The sequence below is a fragment of the Bison bison genome, unplaced genomic scaffold (assembly GCF_000754665.1).
Source record: "Bison bison bison isolate TAMUID 2011002044 unplaced genomic scaffold, Bison_UMD1.0 scf7180017863646, whole genome shotgun sequence".
Lineage (NCBI taxonomy): Eukaryota > Metazoa > Chordata > Mammalia > Artiodactyla > Bovidae > Bison > Bison bison.
In genome coordinates this window covers 417,825-425,628 of record NW_011494218.1, presented here as the reverse complement: position 1 = coordinate 425,628, position 7,804 = coordinate 417,825, and positions in this window count along the sequence as shown.

The following is a 7,804-nucleotide window of genomic DNA, read 5'->3' as shown; positions in this document are numbered from 1 at the left end:
TGATGCTGTAAAGAGCAATATTGCATAGGAACCTGAAATGTCAGGTCCATGAATCAAGGCAAATTGGAAGTGATCAAACAGGAGATGGCAAGAGTGAATGTCGACATTCTAGGAATCAGCGAACTAAAATGGACTGGAATGGGTGAATTTAACTCAGATGACCACTATATCTACTACTGAGGGCAGGAATCCCTCAGAAGAAATGGAGTAGCCATCATGGTCAACAAAAGTGTCCGAAATGCAGTACTTGGATGCAATCTCAAAAACGACAGAATGATCTCTGTTTGTTTCCAAGGCAAACCATTCAATATCACAGTACTCCAAGTCTATGCCCCAACCAGTAATGCTGAAGAAGCTGAAGTTGAACGGTTCTATGAAGACCTATAAGACCTTTTAGAACTAACACCCAAAAAAGATGTCCTTTTCATTATGGGGGACTAGAATGCAAAAGTAGGAAGTCAAGAAACACCTGGAGTAACAGGCAAATTTGGCCTTGGAATATGGAATGAAGCAGGGCAAAGGCTAATAGAATTTTGCCAAGAAATTGCACTGGTCATAGCAAACACCCTCTTCCAAAAACACAAGAGAAGACTCTACACATGGACATCACCAGATGGTGAACACCAAAATCAGATTGATTATATTCTTTGCAGCCAATGATGGAAAAGCTCTATACAGTCAACAAAAACAAGACCAGGAGCTGACTATGGCTCAGATCATGAACTCCTTATTGCCAAATTCAGACTTAAATTGAAGAAAGTAGGGAAAACCACTGGACCATTCAGGTATGACCTAAATAAAATACCTTATGATTATACAGTGGAAGTGAGAAATAGATTTAAGGATTAGATCTGATAGATAAGAGTGCCTGATGAACTATGGATGGAGGGTTGTAACATTGTACAGGAGACAGGGATCAAGACCATCCCCATGGAAAAGAAATGCAAAAAAGCAAAATGGCTGTCTGAGGAGGCCTTACAAATAGCTGTGAAAAGAAGAGAAGCGAAAGCAAAGGAGCAAAGGAAAGATATAAGCATATGAATGCAGAGTTCCAAAGAAAAGAAGAGGTAAGAAAGCCTTCCTCAGCCATCAATGCAAAGAAATAGAGGAAAACAACAGAATGGGAAAGACTAGAGATCTCTTCAAGAAAATTAGAGATACCAAGGGAACATTTCATGCAAAGATGGGCTCGATAAAGGACAGAAATGGTATGGACCTAACTGAAGCAGTAGATATTAAGAAGAGGTGGCAGGATACACAGAAGAACTGTACAAAAAGATCTTCATGACCCAGATAATCACGATGGTGTGATCACTGACCTAGAGCCAGACATCCTGGAATGTGAAGTCAAGTGGGCCTTAGAAAGCATCACTATGAACAAAGCTAGTGGAGATGATGGAATTCCAGTTGAGCTATTCCAAATCCTGAAAGATGATGCTGTGAAAGTGCTTCACTCAATATGCCAGCAAATTTGGAAAACTCAGCAGTGGCCACAGTTTTCATTCCAATCCCAAAGAAAGGCAATGCCAAAGAATGCTCAAACTACTGCACAATTGCACTCATCTCACACGCTAGTAAAGTAGTGCTCAAAATTCTCCAAGCCAGGCTTCAGCAATATGTGAACCGTGGACTTCCAGATGTTCAAGATGGTTTTAGAAAAGGCAGGGGAACCAGAGATCAAATTGCCAACATCCGCTGGATCATGGAAACAGCAAGAAATTTCCAGAAAAACATCTATTTCTGCTTTATTGACTATGCCAAAGCCTTTGACTGTGTGGATCACAATAAACTGTGGAAAATTCTTCAAGAGATGGGAATACCAGACCACCTGACCTGCCTCTTGAGAAACCTATATGCAGGTCAGGAAGCAACAGTTAGAACTGGACATGGAACAATGGACTGGTTCCAAATAGGAAAAGGAGTACGTCAAGGCTGTATATTGTCACCCTGCTTATTTAACTTATATGCAGAGTACATCAGGAGAAATGCTGGGCTGGAAAAAGCACAAGCTGGAATCAAGATTGCTGGGAGAAATATCAATAACCTCAGATATGCAGATGACACCACCCTTATGGCAGAAAGTGAAGAGGAATTAAAAAGCCTCTTGATGAAAGTGAAAGAGGAGAGTGAAAAAGTTGGCTTAAAGCTCAACATTCAGAAAACTAAGATCATGGCATCTGGTCCCATCACTTCTTGGGAAATACATGAGGAAACAGTGTCAGACTTTATTTTTCTGGGCTCCAAAATCACTGCAGATGGTGACTGCAGCCATGAAATTAAAAGACACTTACTCCTTGGAAGAAAAGTTATGACCAACGTAGATAGCATATTCAAAAGCAGAGACATTACTTTGACAACAAAAGTCCGTCTAGTCAAGGCTATGGTTTTTCCAGTGGTCATGTATGGATGTGAGAGTTGGACTGTGAAGAAAGTTGAGCGCCGAAGTATTGATGCTTTTGAACTGTGGTGTTGGAGAAGACTCTTGAGAGTCCCTTGGACTGCAAGGAGATCCAACCAGTCCATTCTGAAGGAGATCAGCCCTGGGATTTCTTTGGAAGGAATGATGCTAAAGCTGAAACTCCAGTACTTTGGCCACCTCATGCGAAGAGTTGACTCACTGGAAAAGACTCTGACGCTGGGAGGGATTGGGGGCAGGAGGAGACGGGGACCACAGAGGATGAGATGGCTGGATGGCATCACTGACTTGATGGACGTGAGTCTGAGTGAACTCCAGGAGTTGGTGATGGACATGTAGGCCTGGTGTGCTGCGATTCATGGGGTTGCAAAGAATCGGATATGACTGAGCGACTGAACTGAACTGAACTGAACAAAAAAGAAAATTGAAGCTGAAAGAGAAAGTAACTAAAGTCAGAAGGCTAGATAGAGGTAGATTACTAAATGAAGCTGCATTCATTAAGCACCCTAAAAGACACAGGCTTCCCTGATGGCTCAGTGGTAAAGAATCTGCCTGCCAATGCAGGAGACACAGGTTCGATCCCTGGGTTGGGAAGATCCCTTGGAGTATGAAATGGCAACCCACTCCAGTATTCTTGCCTGAGAAATCCCACAGACAGAGGAGCTTGGTGGGCTACAGTTCATGGGGTCACATGAGTCAGACAAGACTTAGTGACTAAACAGCTACTTAATATTTTACTATGCTAATATATTTGTGTGTTTTTATATATGAGAATCTAGGGCTGATGCCCACCCACCACCACATTCATCATCTAACAACCATGAGATCCCTCTTCACATGGGAATTTTAAACCTGGACAAAATCTGTGGATCAACTAGCCATAGAGACATTTCTTTATGAATCGTTCTTTCTAGTGAGACAGGTACTTCTGTGAGATCAATTTAGACAGGAAAAAAATTTTTTAGGGCTTCCTTGGTGGCTCAGTGGTAAAGAATCTGTCTGCCAGTTAGGAGACATGGGTTCAATCCCTGATAGGTGAAGATCCCACATGCTGCAGAGCAATTAAACCTGTGTGCCCGAACTATGGAGCCCATGTGTTGCAACTTCTGAAGCTCGAGTACCCTAGGGACCATGATCCACAAGAGAAGCCTGATTATATGACTCCATTTATATGAATTGTCCAGAGAAAACAAATATATAGAGACAAAGAAGATTTGAGGTTGCCTGTGGCTGGGAGGGCTGGAAGGAAATAGGGATTAACTCTTAAGAGGCGTGGGTTTTCTTTCATGGTGATAAAACTGTTCTAAAACTGATTGTAGAGATGACTGTGAGAGTCAGTAAATATACTAAAAGCCACCGAATTTTACACTTTAAATGAGCAAATTGTACAGTATGTGAATTATAACTCAATAAAACTGTTATTAAAAAAAAGAGAGAAGCCTGTGAACCACAAGGAAGAGTTGCCCCTGCTCTCCACAACTATAGAAAGGCCTGCATAAAAATGAAGACTCAGCACAGACAAAAATAAATAAATAAAATTAACAATTTGGTTAAGTCCTTCACTTGCACTTCTGTGTAAATAAATAATTATTAATGGGGAGAATGTTGTTGCATAATGGAATTCTGAAATTAGGACAATGTGTAGCCTGAAAAAGCATAGTCTGTAAATTTATTTTTAACCTCCCTAATACCTATAATTTTCATAATACATAGTTCAGAAAGATTGTCAAAATATTTTTGGTTGGCTGGTGAGAATACTTAAAAGTTAGTGATTCTCTAACAAATAATGGGAAAGTAGAAAAGGGATGTCTAAGAGAATCTCACAAGGAGAGGCTGAAGCATGAAGTTTTGTATTTATCAGAAGATTGCAGGATACGTAAAAGAGGGAGGTAGAACACAGGCAATTTCATGTAATGACCGGGAACCATTCAGTACTCTATGTAGCTGGTGTTAAAAACAATCTAAAGACTTCTCTGGTGGTCCCGTGGTATGAAAGCTGCTGGCCAGTGCACGGGACATGCTTTGATCCCTGGTCCAGGAAGATCCTACATGCCCTGGGGCAGCAAAACCCGCGTGCCAAAACTCCTGAAGGCCGAGCACGCCGGAGCCTATGTTCCACAAGAGAACCACGTGCACCGCAGCTCGGGAGTTGCCCCCACTCGCCACTAGAGAAAGGCCACGCACAGCAACGAAGACCCAGCACAGCCAAAAATAAACAAATGGATATTAATAAATGAAATTTTAAAATAAACAAATTAAAAACAATCTAAAGAAAGCTGAGTCTGGGCATAGAATATAGGGAAAATGAAGCAGTCAAGGTCAAAGGTCAGAGATGCAGGCCAGGACCTTTTCTGTGTGGCTAAGGAAACCATTCCTGGGCTCTCTGTCAGACTTTTATTGTAGTGGGAATTCCTAGTAACGTACTTTCACAGCCTTGAGAAATTTCACAGAAATAGCCCCTAGAAAATCAGCATATGTTAAGAAATTATGTTAATGATTATCTTTCATGTTTTTCTTAAGAATAATCTTGTTACAAACCCCAAGGCCAAACCCAGAAGGGAGTATGACTGCGATCATAAAAGCATGGAATTGGAATGCCGGGTCAGCATCAGGCATGAACGCTGCCTAGGCACTTGCTAATTGTTCCCGAGACTAACCCAGAAGGGAACAGTCTGGAGTAAACACAAGGAGATCTGGATTATGTCAGTGTAGTCCATAACATTTAGGGGTATGTGATTAACACAGCTTGTGTCTTGAGAAAGATAAGATCTGAGAAAGCCTCATAGTCTGCAATTGGGAATAAAAGCTGGACTCAAGAGTGGACTCTGCACCTCAGCCCAATAGAGGCTACAGGCCCCCTGACCCCATTGCACCAGATTTTGTGTTCTGTCTTCATTCTTGTCACTCACTCCCAGACCATTAGGGCAACATTTTATTATGGTTCTTTCCCACATCATCCGCCTAGAAAACCACAAAACGACTGGAAGTTCAGTGTGAAGCTGGAGTTATACTGTGATTGTGTTAGAACCACAGGATTATAATGGAAGACACTGCCCCCCAAAGTTTCCACCAGAAGGTGAACACATATACTCAAGAGATCAAATTTAAGCAGATTATATACCCAATCTACCTTCATGTCACACAAACCCCCAAAAGGCTTTCTTACTCTTAGAATTCTTATATAAAAAAGCTGAACAAAACCAATGTGTGAGTTAGCTAAGGTCAATGCTATGTTTAACAACTTGAGAGCAAAAAAGGTTTCAGTTTTCCAGTAAGATCTTCTGTAAGCAATAGCTTTATAAAATGCAGCAAACACAGCTGTGTGGATGGCACAGATTTGTGCCTTTGACCACAGGACTGGTCTTGGGGAACTTTCTGAACAATTCACCATCCCTGGAGTGAAATTTTTAAGAGAAGAGCAGGGAGAGGAAGAAGAATATGAGATAAGTAAAAGCAATGTTTTTGCATTAATCTAGCCTCTTGGAGTACTGCCCCAAATTTCCATACACCTCAGTTCATCTGCAGCCTTTGCTGGGGTCTACAAATCCTACTTACCAGTCATAAATTGTCATCAATTAATCTTCCCTCCCATCTAGTTCCTATCTTTGTGTTTATTCTCCCTCTCCAACCAATAGCTCTTCATGGAGAGGTCCTCAAGGTCACAAATCTCACTCCTCAATTTATGATAAGAGCAAACAAGACCCAGAAAAGGGAAGAGGACAGTCACTTGGTGAATTTCAATGAGCATTATGGAAAGTACCTGCCAATCACCATAGAAGATCTGATGTGTTTATTGGAGGAAATTATCAAGAGGGTGTAACCTCTAGCTGACCCTAGAGTCGGACCCTGGCAGAGGCTCCTCATCCTTCCTCTTGTCCTTGACATGTATGGTCTACCCACCATTCCCACACTAGGAGCCATTTCAAGGACGCAGCCTGAGAGTCTAGTGTTGCTGAGACCATCTGGACTCAATATTGACTAAACCCTGTGACGGCCTCTATGGAAACTGAGAATCTGTGGGGGTAGGTATGAGATCTCCTCTTTCTGCAACCACCAAGAGAAATCTAGCCTCAGATGTAAGTTCTCTCGCCTGTTAAACCTGCCACTTAGCAACCTGGATTTGTCTGGCCCTTAAGTTGTTCGTTTAGTTTCTGAATTCCCTATGAAGTCGTAAAGAAAATCTTCAAATTCACTATTAGTAGGAATACGTCACAGGTGATACTGCTACTTCATATGTGGTCCATTCCCCACCCCAACCAGAATTTTTCCCACGTGGTCATCTCTCTTCTCCCAGGATTTTTCTGTGACAGAAAATTAACTTTCTCTAAATGATCCATCTACTCTGCTGATGAAAAGCTTCAAAGAAGAGTTTGCCCAAGGTTTTGTAATTTATGTTTACCTTTTATCCAAATTTAGGTCCTGTGTAAATGCACAGAATAGAATCTATTCTAAATAATAAGAATAGATACTAATATTAGAGGTAGGGTGGCACCATAATGACAAGTTCTTAATTTTGAAAACAAACGGTTTCAGATGTTGGCTCTGCCCTACTACTTAAGTGTCTATGGAACTTTGAATGAGTTATCTAATTTCTGAATCTTGCTTTCCCTAAATGTTTAGAGTTATTGTGAGATGAAAATAGGTCCATGAGTGAAAGCATCCAGTAAGATCTGCACTAAGTATTCAATAAATGTTTGCTCTGCCTCCATAGATGTTGGTGCAATTAATAAGATCTTTTAAATGATATTCTGTAGAAAAGAATACTCTGTGTGTAAATAGGTGGATTTATAAATCTGAAATTCAGATTATTTTGGAAACAGCCAATCTTAGATTGTGAAAGCCAGAAAAGAAGGGAACCTCAATTCTGCATTTTATGGATAAGGATGTAAAGTTTATGCTTCTACTCACACTTAGCCACCTTAAGCTTCTGTGATAAACTGTTGGAACAGAAGATGACAGAAGAAAAATGTATCAATGTGCCCACCTTTCCCAAGTCACATTACAAGTCCATTCATCCTAAAAAAGAGACGGAATGTGGTCTAAAATGCAAATATTTTTATCCCACCTGCTATGTCAAATTAAGGCTCAATGTGTCTTTAAAGGTCTTTGAACAATAATTGTTTAATATGGGAGACGAACTGTGGTGTTGGAGAAGACTCTTGAGAGTCCCTTGGACTGAAAGGAGATCCAACCAGTCCATCCTAAAGGAGACTAGTCCTGGGTGTTCATTGGAAGGACTGACGCTGAGGCTGAAACTCCAATACTTTGGCCACCTCATGTGAAGAGTTGACTTATTGGAAAAGACCCTGATGCTGGGAGGGATTGGGGGCAGGAGGAGAAGGGGATGACAGAGGATGAGATGGCTGGATGGCATCACCAACTCGATGC